Genomic DNA, 15,241 nt, shown 5'->3' with positions numbered 1-15,241 from the left:
CTATTCAAAGGGGGGGGGGGGGGGTTGAGAAACATTTTATCCACTGAACGAAAACAAGTTTTACCTGGCATTCAAACCCTACCCTATTATACCCCACCTTCTCTTTTCTCGGTCATTTCCGTCCCTTTCCTTTTTTCCTGTCTCCCCCCATCTCCTTGCAAGAGGCTCGCGCGTGGCGCTACCAACGAGTCAATGTACCCTCCCGCCACCGCGCGCCACGTCCTTCTCAGTATGTAGGGCTGCGGTGAAACGACAACCCCCGAGACCAATAGGCGAGAGAGAAGTTGGCCGAGTGGGAAAAAAAAACATTTCTGCGTGGACCGGGAATAATAAAATAAGTTTTACGAAATACTAAGTGAAACAAAAAATCACCTCAGCACACATACGCATAAAGAAACTAAAGTTTCCGTGACTGATCTATTGGGATATTTAGCAGGCGAGACTTGTGAGCAGTACTGAGTGTTCTATTTGCTGGGTGGATATAGTGGTGAGTACGGCTGTTTTGTTTTTAGTTTATTATTCATTTTTGTGGTGAGTGCAAGATTTGATATTTAGAACCTCATTGACAAATCTTTACTTATTAATGACTATTGGGAAAGATGACTTTTATTGCATGAGAATTTAAATTCCAATAAGTTTGCATTGGATTTTATTAAGAATTTTTTGTGTTTGTTTTTCTGACGGAGAGTTTGCAAGGTATGATTTTAGGTTCACAAAACTGCAGTGGTCACTTATTTAGTCTTAGTTTTCTATTAACAATTCAACTGTTACCATTAGTTTATATTTTCTTTCTTTGTTTATATTATCATCCAAGTAAGGAGACATAGATTTGTAAAGTATCGTTAGTACTTTTCACATTTTGAAATACTGTTTACCTCCCCTTATAACTGTCAAGTTAGTCTGCTAGTGAAATAATCTTGGACATGGATAGATTGTCTCCGCATGGCGTACCTTGCGATGCATTATGGGGTATTTGCAATGCGCATAATTCGTAGGAACAGAAGTAAGTAAAGGAATGGGTATACATGGATTATTACCATTCATATGCATAGAGGGGTTTCCAGCATTGGACATCAATCATGCCATGTCCAGCAATAGATATTCTTCTTTGGTCTTCAAAAATGGGCATGCATCTTGTGTCTTCAGCAACCAGCAAATAGAAAAAAGGGGGGGGGGGGAGATCCATCAATAAAATCAGCTTATTGAAAAACAAATGACATCATTCTAGATTGGTTACACCCTTGATACATAGCTGGCACTTTATCACTGCATCCTTCACAACCATTTTGGAATTTGTAAAACTTTGTTTTCTTATATCCGTCAAGTACACAATATTCAAGTACACTATATCCAATTACACATTATCCAAGTACATTATATCCAAGTACACTAAATTGAAGTACACTATATCCTAGTGCACTATATCCAAGTACACATTATCCAAGTACACTATATTCAAGTACACTATATCCAAGTACACTTTATTCAAGTACACTATATCCAAGTACACTTTATTCAACTACACTATATTCAAGTACACTTTATTCAACTACACTATATTCAAGTACACTTTATTCAAGTACACTATATTCAACTACACTATATTCAAGTACACTTTATTCAACTACACTATATTCAAGTACACTATATCCAAGTACACTATATTCAACTACACTATATTCAACTACACTATATTCAAGTACACTATATTCAAGTACACTTTATTCAAGTACACTATATTCAAGTACACTTTATTCAAGTACACTTTATTCAAGTACACTATATTCAAGTACACTATATTCAACTACACTTTATCCAAGTACACTATATTCAAGTACACTTTATTCAAGTACACTATATTCAAGTACACTATATTCAAGTACACTATATTCAAGTTCACTATATCCAAGTACACTTTATTCAAGTACACTATATTCAAGTACACTATATTCAAGTACACTATATCCAAGTACACTTTATTCAAGTAAACTATATCTGGGACTTTCTCTTCACATTGACATACACAACGAGAGCAAAATGAACATTTAAAAAATCCTAAAATATAATAATGTACAATGTAATGATCTTTTTGCTTAGCTTCCGGAAACCTAGGTTTGCCAGGTAGCAATATTCAATATATAAAGAAAAGGAACACGAGTTCTGAATTTGAATTACTTTTCTATACGCAACTAGCGGAATTAACATTTTTTTTTTTTCAAGAAATACATATTGAAGTTATTTCTACTGAATCAATGTGTTCGTTAAAACAACTGCATATCTTCCTATTACCTACAGTTTTTTTTTAAATAAAGGTTCAAGGTTTCATTTGATCGACGAGATCCTTGAACCCTCTTTGCCTTTAAGTGGGATAGATCCCTTATATTTGTGACGTCCTCTTAAAGACGACTCTGACTTTAGTCTTGTCACACTCAATGTAGACACTTCTATTTCTATAACAGTCTTTCTTTCTCCAAGTCTCAATGTGGACACTTCTATAACAGCCCTTCTTTCTCCAAGTCTCAATGTTGACACTTCTGTAAGTCTTTCTTTCTCCCAGTCTCAATGTTGACACTTCTGTAAGTCTTTCTTTCTCCAAGTCTCAATGTGGACACTTCTGTAAGTCTTTCTTTCTCCAAGTCTCAATGTGGACACTTCTGTAAGTCTTTCTTTCTCCAAGTCTCAATGTGGACACTTCTGTAAGTCTTTCTTTCTCCCACTTTTACTGTTGACACTTCTATAACATTCTTTCTTTCTCCCAGTTTTAATGTCTAACGAATATTTTTTTTTTTTTTGGTTTCAACAAGAACTATGTGAATGGTGCTCATCAGTCACTTCCCACACTACAACATGACCACCATTAGTGGTTCTTTAAACACATTAAACACATATATGAAAAAAAAACCTCTCTCTCTCACTCTCTCTCACACACACACCTTCCACACATTCAGTAATTTCTCTCCCCACATCTCCCATAGGCCTACATGAACCTAACCAACATAAACAGTTCACGTGACAATGGCCTATTTGAATGTGTGCGCGCGTGCGTGTGTAATTAAATAAATACATGAAAAAAAAAGTTGCCAAGCCAACACCTCTGTACTCAAACAAAGACTCACTATTTCGCGGACGAAGAATTTACTATTTGCGGATATAAATATTTGATGACCAACTGAGGCTTTCAGAGAATGGGTTGCCTGTTCCTTGACACACTCTTGGAGAAGGAGGGGGGGGGTACGAGAAGGGAGGGGGGGTGCAGCAGTACTACTCGCTGACAACAAGTGACCGGACAAGTCCGGTTCTGTCTCAGCTGTTAGCCTGTAATTAGATGCTGCCCTAATGAGTTGCGCTAAGATAATTCACAGGAGACCGTGTGACGTCACAAGACCGCCAGTGTGTTCTCTCTCCACCTGAAGAGGTTCTCATTACTTTGAGGTCTACGTACCCAAACACAAGGTCTCGCTCATTTATAGTAGACGAATTGTTTGTTTGTCAAATGTTTTGCATGTTTCGGATTTTCCTTCAGATTCTGAAGATAATTAGATCCTAGCCCTAAGCTCTCATAGAACAACGTGGGTATGGGGTGGGTGGCAGCGAGCAGGGTCCGAACACAAGACCTTCGAGACAGTTCTGATAGGATACCACATGACCAGGCTCCCTTTTATGCTATTCACAGAGTGACAGAGGTATCAGACATCTAAATCAAATAAAAATCTCGAACAATAGTATCTAAACTCTTGATTGAACAAAAAACATCGACACATTTTAGAGATTCACATATCAATCTATTTGGATATATCCCAGCTAAATCAAAAGATACCTTTGAGCATATCTGATGTAGTCGTGTTTCAAACTAGATCCTTACACTAGATCCTAACGCTAGATCCACTTAACTAATAATAATTCGCGTCTTTTAGTTCAAATGGATAAAACCGAGCAAATCCTTTGAGCAGTTCATAAGTAATATCTTGTAGTGTTCCAAATAACTACAAAAATGAAGTCTTTAATCATTCAGAATTATTTGACCTAGGAGAATTGAAAATAAATTAATATGAAAACCAAGTTTATATAAAACAAAATTAATTAATTAGTACTAAATGGTTAACTAATTGGTTAATTTTTCTAATGATTCGTACATTATCATCGACTACGAATAATTATGCAAATTTGAACATGTTCAAACATTGTGACAGACTGACAGACAGAGTGAGTTGATGTAAGCTTTGCAAAAAGAAACATAACTGAGAAACTATAGAATTCAGTGTCTTCTACTATACCTAGAGAATAATACTTCTTAAAAACTTTGTGTGTCTGTTTTTGTCATAGCTTTTGGTGTGAAAGTAAATTAAACTATCCTAGGCTTCATGGCGACTGTTCATAAAGATCTCTTACTTTGTCTCATTCTCTCTCTCTCTCTCTGTGAATATATATAATAAGGCTTGTCTTCTCGACTCCGAAGATTAGTGAGGAATGCAGTATTTCCCGTGGCTGCGCAGCCCCAGCTGTGACCTACATATTTCGCCACCTCCAAGGCAAGCATAACCATTGTGGTCGATTTAGATTTTCTTTTCGCCGTCTGCGCTAGTCCTCGGCAGCGGATTTTCTTTTGGTCTCTAATGTGTATCCCGCGGCCTTCGTGAGTGACCTCCAGCTGACTCGTTCTGAGGCCGCATGCAACCAGGTGATCTCTTCTATGTCAGTTAAGGAAAGTTGACGCCAAAGCTGGCCTTTGAAGCGTTTCCGCGGGGCGCCTCTGTTACGTCGACAACCTTTTAGCTCACCAAAAAAGACTGCCTCTGGCATACGTTCGTCTCCCATACAGGATAGGTGCCCTGCCCAGCGTAACTGTCGGACCATAAGAGGTCCCTCTATACTGTCCATACCGGCGTTCGCAAGGACATCGCTGTTTGGAGCGCAAGCATCTTTGGTGAAAGCGTTCAAGAAGTCTTAGTTTGTTCTGTATAGTGTCCATGTCTCAGAGCCATATAGAAGGGTTGAGAGAACCACCGCCTGGTAGACATTAATTAACTGACCTTAGATAGATATCATGTGTACTCAATTTCAACTTTGATTGTTAACCAATGAAATTCAGTTTAACAGACATTATTTCATTGTGAATAATTCCTCTCCAGCGTCGATAACGTTTTTCTTTACCATAACATTTTTTACTTTAAAATCGAGAATCAATCGTAGAAATCGATCACCGATACCTTTCAGCCACGTGTGCCAACTAGTAATGAAATCAAAATCGACTCCATGGCCACAGTTTTCTTTAGCTCACCATTCCTCTATCAGGTCTGACATATTGGCTAGACGTCTTTGTGAGAACTAGATGATACAACGTTATTCTTCGTTTTGTAGGACTGCAAACTGTCAGTAGGTCATCACTGGGGATTGCAAACTGTGAGTAGGTCATCACTGGGGATTGCAAACTGTCAGTAGGTCATCACTGGGGACTGCAAACTGTCAGTAGGTCATCACTGGGGACTGCAAACTGTCAGTAGGTCATCACTGGGGATTGCAAATCTGATTGATGATGGAGGACAGCTTGACCTTTCCCCAGGTATACTTTTTAATTATTCTTTTTTTTTTTTAATATTTCTGAAAAGTGAGTCACTTCGTAACCAAGAGTTGCTCCGTTTTCTGGCTGACCCACGTGACGGGAAGTGGGAATGTTAACTCATTGGAATATTAACTCATAAATGAAATAGTTAATGATTTCTGATTGAATTAAGGTAAAATAAAAACTACAACAAAACAAAAACCTCTAAGAGACAAAAATAAAGAGAGAATATATACACTTACAAATATTGAAGAGAGAGAGAGAGAGAGAGAGAGAGTGAGAAAGAGAGAAAGAGAGAGAGAAAGAAAGAGAGAAAGAGAGTGAGAAAGAGATTGCTTATGATCAGAACTAGCGCAATGTTGTTGTTTTGTCCATTGTGTATGTGAAATGGTGCAATCATGTTTTGGTCTATCACTCAGTGCACAGTTTTATCAGGCTTGTACCATTTGTACCCGCACACCTGACGGTCTGCCCTAGTCACTATGTAAGACAGGAAACCCCTTTGAAGACAGTATGTGTTGAGTGTTGCGTTTATCTACATGATCAAGTTGAACACAGACATCGAGCGTCACAAGGCATTCGTAAACAATAGAGATCCACGGGATCACGGATCACCATGGACCACAGTAAGATTATTTGGACCACAAGTTCACTGTGGACCAAATGAAATGTCCACAATAAAAAGATTGCTTTTTAACTACAATATTAAAGAAATAAATAACAAATAACAGCAACATTTGACTCTGGATATAATTGTTGTGGTGGAAGGTGCCTTATATAAATTGACATGTTTGTGCACATCTGCATATTTATTTCTGACAAAAATGCCAGACGGATAGCTCTACGGGGTCTGGAACTTCCACAATATCTCATTGTTCTATTGCAGCAAAGAAGTGAGAGAGACAGCCAGCAACATTAGAGCTGCGTGAGAAACTGGAACTTCAAATTATTTATGTAGCTCTAATGGTATTATTCCTCCAAGTTTCCGTTCAATTCTTGGCGTGGGTCGATGCAATTTGCATCAGATATCGACGGCCATAAAAGTTTGGAATAATTTATTGTTAGAGTTAGGGTTGGGGTCTATTTCTCATGAGTGACTTTTTTGTTGTTGTGGTCCATTTTTCCGTTCTAGGAGCAATGTGATGTAGGTATGTGTTCCTTGAATACATGAATATTTCATTGTGTTGAACTAGACGAACTGACGACATTCTTTAGTGTTGATACTAAACAGAATTGTATGTGACACTGCTACACACGCGATTAAAACATATAGATTTACATACAATGAGGGAGAGAGAGAGAGAGAGAGACAGTGTGTATAGAGACATAAAAGCAAGGGTGAAGAAAGAATGAACGAGAGAGAGAGAGTGGAGCTAACACTTATTAGCAATAAACTAACGTACACACAGACATTAACAAATACAAAGTAGAACTAACATAATTGTCTGCAATTAGTAAATTGACGTCTCCTGACCCAGTGTACTTCTGACCAGCTCTACTTAATGTCCTCCAAAGTAATCTACATGTATTTACAAGTGACCCTTCCATCTACATTATAGTCATCACTCTGTATTATTCCACCACTAAGCATTTATATGGAATCCACATATTTATTTATACATTTGCAATGCTCGCTATACTGACGTTTCTTTGAGTACCCAGTCCATGTGTAGACACCATACTCATCTAAAGGTTGGGAATGTTGGTTTAGATGCTAGTTTAGAGTAAACACTATTGCCAAGTAGTTTCCAGTGTGTCTTTCTCTTAATATCACTAGACATAGCCATGTCTTGATATGGCAGTTTCTTGACGTGACAGAGTATTGATGTGACAGTGTCAATTTTTGAGTGTCTGGATTTGGCATTGTCTTATGTTGCTTCTTCTGGCAGTAGCAGTGTCTTGATGCGACAGTGACTCAATGTGACAGTGTCTAGGTATGGCAGTGACTAGCCATGATAAGGTAACAGAGACTGGGGTTCTTCGTTAGGAGTTTCGTTCTCTCTTGTATTTCATGGGTTGAGATAACAACGTCAACTGAGCAGCTTATAGAGATGTGGGGTTCTGCCAGGACACAGGGCATGATTCCCGTTGCTTTCGCTTTAACGTGTAACAAGGTCAGACCTGCCCACTGAGTTCGTTTCACATCACGTAAGCGCGGCAATACAGTTCAAACTAAATGGGGGGGGGGGGGGGAGAGGAGATAATATATTCTTATGTAAGTTGGTTGTGGCATGAGAAGGTAACTTGATATCTACTTGCTTTCCAGTTAGTGGACCAAAAATACCAAGATTAGATTCAAAATAAATACTTCAAAACATTTACTCCGATACTGTAACAGTGCTGCTACACATGCGCGAATCTAAACATTTCAAACGAAAGAATAAAATGTGTTGTTGACCTAGAGATGAGGTGCAAGAAAGAAATCAACGTATCACTGAAAGTAAGGATACTAAAGATAGTGTTCTGATTGGCGGGCATGAAAGTAAGGATACTAAAGATAGTGTTCTGATTGGCGGGCATGAAAGTAAGGATACTAAAGATAGTGTTCTGATTGGCGGGCATGAAAGTAAACGAGTTGAAAGGAATCCATGACGTAAGCCTTGTACGAGTCTCTCCACAATAAGGAAACAAAACAAGATACTACTTTTATATTAAAAATATTTCCATTGTTGAAAAGTGCCCCATACTATTGGACATTGCTGATTTGAGATTAGACTATGTGTCTGTCTCTTTCTCTCTCTCTCTTTCTCTCTCTCTCTCTCTTTCTGTCTCTCTATTAAAAGTATGCTCGTTTAATATAAGGTTCAAATATTGCTATTTTCACTATAAATTAATGTCAATGACGCTAGATAGAGCTTCAAAATTGCCAAGTAAATGAAAGTTACAAACAAAAAAAGCGTTAAAAAATGATTGTGTAGTGCTAAAATAAACACACTGACATATATATCACTTTAAAAAGCTGATCAACTTCTTGAGTTTGTACACCGGAGACACCAAAAAGCTGAGCTATTTATAGATTTCCAGCCATGTCAGAAAATGTCCCAATAAGTTTCCGACACAAGAAGTTGACTTTGCCGAACTTACCAAGTTTTGAACTAGTGTATGATAGAAGTGTAGAGTATTTCATTAGTGACGCGGTCCATTACAATTAACAGCAAGTGTAGGCCCTGTAAGGTGATTGTTATTTCATCTGGAAACTGGGGAGAAATACCTAGCACTGACAATTCAGTTTAAGCCCAAAAGAGCAATGAATAGTAAATCTATTTACAATCCCTATCCAGGAAATGTTTCCACTCCAGTAAGACGACCTTTCTGCTACTAGATCTTTTGGGGGTTTAATGGGTTGGCCTTAAAAAAAAATGTGTGTCAGTATGTTGTGTGTGTGTGTTAAAGAGAAGGATGTCTGTTATCGTCTGTTTTCTGTTCAGAATATTCAAATTTTAAACTCCTTTGATGGAGAGCCAACAATCCGTGAGATTGTAGCCTTTAGACCTCTATAAACAGGATACGCCAGCTGTTCAGAAATCAGTATCATCTCATTTTGATTTATCAACTTTGCAACCACAATGATGTTAACCCACTTCCACTGCCCATTGACATAGTATGTTAACCAACATACGCTGCCCACCACCACCTTTCGACGCTATGATTTGTACACTGCACATGGCCTATAATCATAATGTAAACTGGTTTTTGCTTTTCACTCTTGTGAAGACTATATCGTTATGTTACAGCTCTAGACATTAGTTCATCTAACCCGTAATTCTCTTGAAAACTTTTATTGATAAAATAAATTTGATTTTAATGGTTATATATATATATATATATATATATATATATATATATATATATATATATATATATATATATATATATATATATACACACACACAACTTTCCATTTCAATGTAGATCTATGTATACATAAGAAAATCCACTGCCGAGGACAGACGTAGACAGCGAAAAGAAAATCTAAATTATAACCACCGCAGGGAAATGGTTATGACTGTGCTGGACGTGGCAAAGTATGTAGGTCGCAGTTGGGACTGCGTATCCAAGTGAAATTCTGCATTCCTTATTAATCTTTGAACAAGCCCTGTTATTATTATTATTATTATTATTATTATATTAGAAACGAATGAGTAGTCATTCTCTGGCGCTGCCAGGGTCGAGTTTCGTTAAAGAGAAACAACATTGTAGTCCCTTTAACACTCTCCACTGAGGAATTTTCTGGTGATGTGGCAGGTCCGCCCTCTGACAGGCGACGAGGATGTCCCTAGGAATGTTGTGGGCCTTGAAGATATTATGTGAGGTCAGTTGTTATTATCCCCTCGGTTGATATAACAATGGGGCATATTGTTATTTTGGATAATTTCCATAAACGCTTAATCTCTAAGTGTATAGATAGTTTTATGGCATAAAACTGAGACGTTCTAGACACGACAATGTCAGGCTAAATAGAGAAGTATCGAATGGCTTCAGAGGGTTATTGATGGGATTCGAACCCAATCCTACAGTGTAATAGTAAACAATGTGAAGGAAATGTGGGTTTTATCGCAAAATTTTCGTTTTCTGAAATGTAACCAACCCCCTTGGTTCTCTCTCTCTCTCTCCCCTCTCTCTATATATATCTACGTGCCTCTTGCTTTCTATCTCATTCTGATCTTCTACCGGCTCCTTAATTTTGTCCTCCCCAAGTGACCGCCTACTCGTGTCTTTATTTGGAAACGGTCCTGTTTAAATTTAATATTATTTTGTCTGACGTAAGAGTTTTAAGTTTCTAGGGAATATATATCGTTGTTAGGAAATAAAAAGTAAATTGACATTATAAAAATGGACACCGTAGACATCCTTCAGCTCTGGTTTCAGACTCCCCCAGTACAGTGATAAACTAACCCTGCAAAGTAAAACTTTGAACTCCTGTTTAAATGTAAAGTGTATTACTGGTCGCTGTAACATAGCAGTACTGCCTAATACCCTGACGTCAGGTAACTCGACACCTGTTTACAACAGTGTAGATAGCAGAGTGGTGAAACTTAGACAATAATGAATCTTCCTTGGTCCTGATGACGTGAATACACCCCAGAACTTCATAGAGCCCACATCCCCTGCCCACCCTGCAGCATGGGTAATCTTTTACACACGTCTTAAACAAGTTTCCAAACAGACGATCATACACACACACACATATACATACATACAAACATACATACATGCATATATATATATATGACCTATCACAAACACACAATCAGTTACATACATACAGACACTAACACACATACACACGAGGTTACACATTCTCATACCTACAGATAGAACAATGTTCGATATATTCTATGTTCATTGATAGTATTTTTTTTATAGCTACAAACATATAGTTTCACGAGCACACCAACACGCTTACTTAGACACAAGCACACTTATAGCTACAAACATATAGTTTCACGAGCACACCAACACGCTTACTTAGACACAAGCACACTTATAGCTACAAACATATAGTTTCACGAGCACACCAACACGCTTACTTAGACACAAGCACACTTATAGCTACACCCATCGACAAACAACTAATGGACTGTTACTAGACAATGACAGAGCCTAATTCTCAAAGTTTAAACATTGTTTCAATAACAATACAATTCGATGTGTGTGTGTGTATTTGTGTGTTGAGAGTATGTGTTTGTTGTGTTCGCGAGTATGTGTTAGCGGAGGGGAAACAACCGAGGCCATCAAAACGAAGATGACGTATTCAAATCTCACCTTCGGCCGGAAACTGTACATTAGTGAGTTCATGTGTCTACTGTAAAATCGTTAGCTCTGGAGACTTTAAAAAAAAAAATATTTCTAGATCTAGTGCAATGGTTTACAGACTGAGGTACGGCGTACCACTAATGGTATTTCAAGTGATAATGGTGTGGTCCCTTATTACAATACCTCTATTCAAGTCCGAACTTCATGAAACCTGGAGGCTGGGTGGAAGGCGGACCTGGACAAGGATCTCAAATAGGCTCTAACGATTTTTCTAGAAATTTAACATTTGATATTGCTGTGAAAAGAATTACTAGCTCGTTGGCCACACGGGAACAATTCTAGTTTATCTATTAATTTTTTTTTTAAATTAAATTTGCTATTAAAAAAAAACATGGAATAGCTTAATGGCAAGCATGTCGGCCATCCATCGTGGAGACTTCGACTTCAGAGCCCTGATCATACTGCAAGCATGAAAGAGGCGTAACACAAAAACAATTAATAAAGAATTTTTCTATGGCACAAATTTATTATTGTTAGTATGGATCTGCTTGCTTTTCCTCTTTAAAATTTTACAGATAATAGGCTCTCCAAATAAGCTACAAAATATAATCGTATCTTTCCACCAAAATATGATTGGTACAGTGCTATTCAACGGTGCCAGCTCCGAAAGTTTCAGTATTAACAGCGGATTTAAACAAGGATGTGTCCTGGCCCCAACCCTCTTTGGAATACTATTTTCACTGCTAATCCACAACTCGTTTGACAAATCCACCGAAGGCATCTATCTTCATTCCAGATTTGATGGCAAACTCCTAAATATTGCAAGACTGAGGGCCAAAACTAAAATTAGAACCACCCTCGTAACAGACATATTATTCGCGGATGACGCAGCGGTAGTGGCACACACACAAGAGGAACTGTTCCGCTTCTCTCAGGTCTGTAAAGAATATGGCTTGACTATTAGCACGAAGAAAACAAATGTTATGGGACCACCTGCTACAGCACCACTCTCTATCCTCATAGACGATAAAATGAATTCTGCTATCTGGGATCTGGGATCCACAATTCAAGATGACCTGTCTCTAGAAGAGGAGATTTAAAAAACGCATAAATGCATAGGGAAGGCTGCCACGACCTTCGCTAGACTCAGGCCAAGAGTTTGAGAAAACCAGAAGCTCACTACAGTGACCAAAATGAAAGTCTTCAAGGCATGCGTTATGAGTACACTACTGTATGGCAGTGAATCATGGACCACCTACGCAAAGCAAGAGAAAAACTAAACTCATTCCATTTGCGATGTCTCCGTAGGATCTTGAAAATCACATGGAAAGAAAAAGTGTGCAATACTGAGATCCTTGCGCGAACAGGTATTCCCAGCATCTTTACAGGCCTCAGACAACGTCACTTGCGCTGGCTTGGACTTGTTCGTCGGATGGAGGACAATCGCATCTCGAAAGTCATCCTCTATGGACAACTTGCGACTGGCTCAAGAAAAACTGGTCGCCCCCACCTCCGTTACATAGATATAATAAAACGGGACCTCAAATCAGTGAACATCAATACTGACCATTGGGAAGATAGCTCTAGACCACACTAGGGCTCCACAGCCACATGAGGAAGTGTGCGAGATGAACCACAGTCGTTCTACGACTGAAGGAGGCCAACAAAGATCTATTAAAAATCATGTATATTAGTTATTAACAATAAATGATCAAATTTCATTTAATATAAGCAGTCTTTTTCTTATAGATATTTTGTTTGTCATTTTCTGGTACTTTGTTCAGAAGAAATTCCCAAAGCCCTGAACTGATTTGTAGATATATTGAAAGTGTACACTATAAGTATATCCTTTTGTATTTGCTTCACCCACATAATGCTTACTAATGCGTGGTTGTGAAGTCCACAATAGATGGATGCAGTGGCGTAGCTAGCAGTGTGGTGCGGGCCGCACAGGGCATCAAATACCCTAGCTAAGCCACTGGATGGATGCCTAATCTATCGGTTGGCATTCTTTTTTTTCTTTCAGTCGTCTTCGCCATTTTCCTTCAATAACAGAAGAATGTGTAGATTTTTTTTCCTTCCATGTCTTCTAGGTCTTAAGTTCATCAATAAATTGATCATTAAAAAAAAATCTGTGACCTGAGTGACAATAGTCTCCCTTTCTTACTTTGGATAGAACACGTCTTTAATATACATTTCAATGTATTCTTAACAAATGTGTGTTTCTAAAATCAATGGTTGCAAAGCGAGCAATCTAAATAAGAGAAATCTCCAAATAGTTTGCTGTATTTTTACGGGTCAATTTTATTGGAAAGAAAAGAAAAACTTGTAATTACATTTTTTGTTACATTTTAGGAAGAATATAAGTATTAGGCTTTAAAACTCAAAGGGAATGGTGACATCTGGACCAGGAGGAGACCACGCTCTCTCTCTCTCTCTCTCTCTCTCTCTGTGTGTGTGTGTGTTAGGGTTGAATAAGGAAATGTGAGGAGAAGACGCTGAAGGAACATCTCCAATGCTTTCTAGCTCGTGTTCTCGTGTTTTCACGTGTATTGGCGTGATAGGACGAGATGAAAAGGACACTTAGATTTTTTGTTTTCGAATTGCTCTTGTATATTGTGCGTTACGGTCCAATATCTTTTGTTGATAGTGGAGATGTTCAAACATTGCGAAGTAAACTATAAATAAACTATAAATAGCAAGATTGTTGGTGTATCCGCTGTACAAACGGAAATGTTGATTGCAATGTGTGTGTGTTTTTAATGTCAATCCTAATACTTGTGCACTTTTTAACTAGGAGATTTGATACCAAGATGAACTGCCACGCATTGAGAAAGTGTTAAAATTAGAGCTCAGTTTTTTCGTATTTAGTTGGCAACAGTGAAGCGTCCTTGACATTGTTTAGTTCATGGTGAAAATCTCCACTGTGGAAGGAAAGGGTTGTCAGGGAGACGGCTAATCAAACTCGATTCAAATTCCAGTCCCATTGATATTGGCCAAGCGGTTTTTTATCAACACACCCCAAATTTAACAATTGAAGACCTACTGTGTTATCTACCTTAGATCTCTGACATTTTCAGTTGCTTTTTACTTTCTGCAACTGTATTGAGTATCGTACAACTGACATATATACAGGCCGGTGATGAACAAATCAATGTGTTTGAAACATCCCAGCTTTTAATATATGGCAGCCTGGCCTGTGGCCATGTGGCATGCTATTCGGTCTGTCTACATAATGGTCTCATGGTCGAACCCTGCTGTCATCCTGCAGTAGCTCTAGAGCTATTACGTAATAATCTTCATTTCTGAATATCTTATCTTCTTATCTTATATAATACAGACGTTACTTCAAAAAAGAAGATGATTACGTCCTACGCGTCATGCATTTAGTCATGCATATTAACCAATGACTTAAATTCTGCCAAGTCACTGGTTTTCCTGAATAAAATGAATTGTATGTCACTTTTTAATAAATAGCCCCTTAAAATGCTATTATCATTAGCAACCTACTTAAGTGTAATGTCTAAAATAATTGTCACGTATAAACCTACAGAATAGAAGTCCCTAACACATGATTATCTTATATTATTGCTATTTTTTCAAAGACTTAGATCTATGTCGAGTCTTATTAAAGCTGCGGAAAAAAATAATGCTTTAACAATACACATTACCGCGCACACAAGCCCCATTACCCTCATTCAAATGAAGCCCTATTGCCCTCACTCAAATGAAGCCCTATTGCCCTCACTCAAATGAAGCCCTATTGCCCTTACTCAAACAAACTCCTATAAAAAAAAAAGTTTTACATATTCTCTTCTGGGAGCCAATAAGGGGGTAACTAGGAGCCCAAGAGAGATAACTTGCATTATCAAAGAGGAAAATAAAAGCGTAATTGGAAAAAAAATGGTGCCATGTAGAAATGAG

The 15,241-nt window shown here is 38.0% G+C and overlaps 1 protein-coding gene across 3 annotated transcripts in view; it reads left to right on the top strand.

The window, feature by feature from the left end:
* The first annotated feature begins 230 nt into the window (after positions 1-230).
* LOC106053917 (cAMP-dependent protein kinase type II regulatory subunit-like) overlaps positions 231-15,241 on the top strand; it is a 112,066-nt gene continuing 97,055 nt past the window's right edge. For all 3 annotated transcript variants that reach the window (XM_056025785.1, XM_056025806.1, XM_056025800.1), the window contains exon 1: positions 231-487. The gene's annotated coding sequence lies outside the window, so the exon portion shown is untranslated. The remainder of the gene's footprint in view (positions 488-15,241) is intronic.

Source organism: Biomphalaria glabrata, chromosome 1 (assembly GCF_947242115.1).
Source record: "Biomphalaria glabrata chromosome 1, xgBioGlab47.1, whole genome shotgun sequence".
NCBI classification, from domain to species: Eukaryota; Metazoa; Mollusca; class Gastropoda; family Planorbidae; genus Biomphalaria; species Biomphalaria glabrata.
This window is presented reverse-complemented; position numbering and strand designations above follow the sequence as displayed.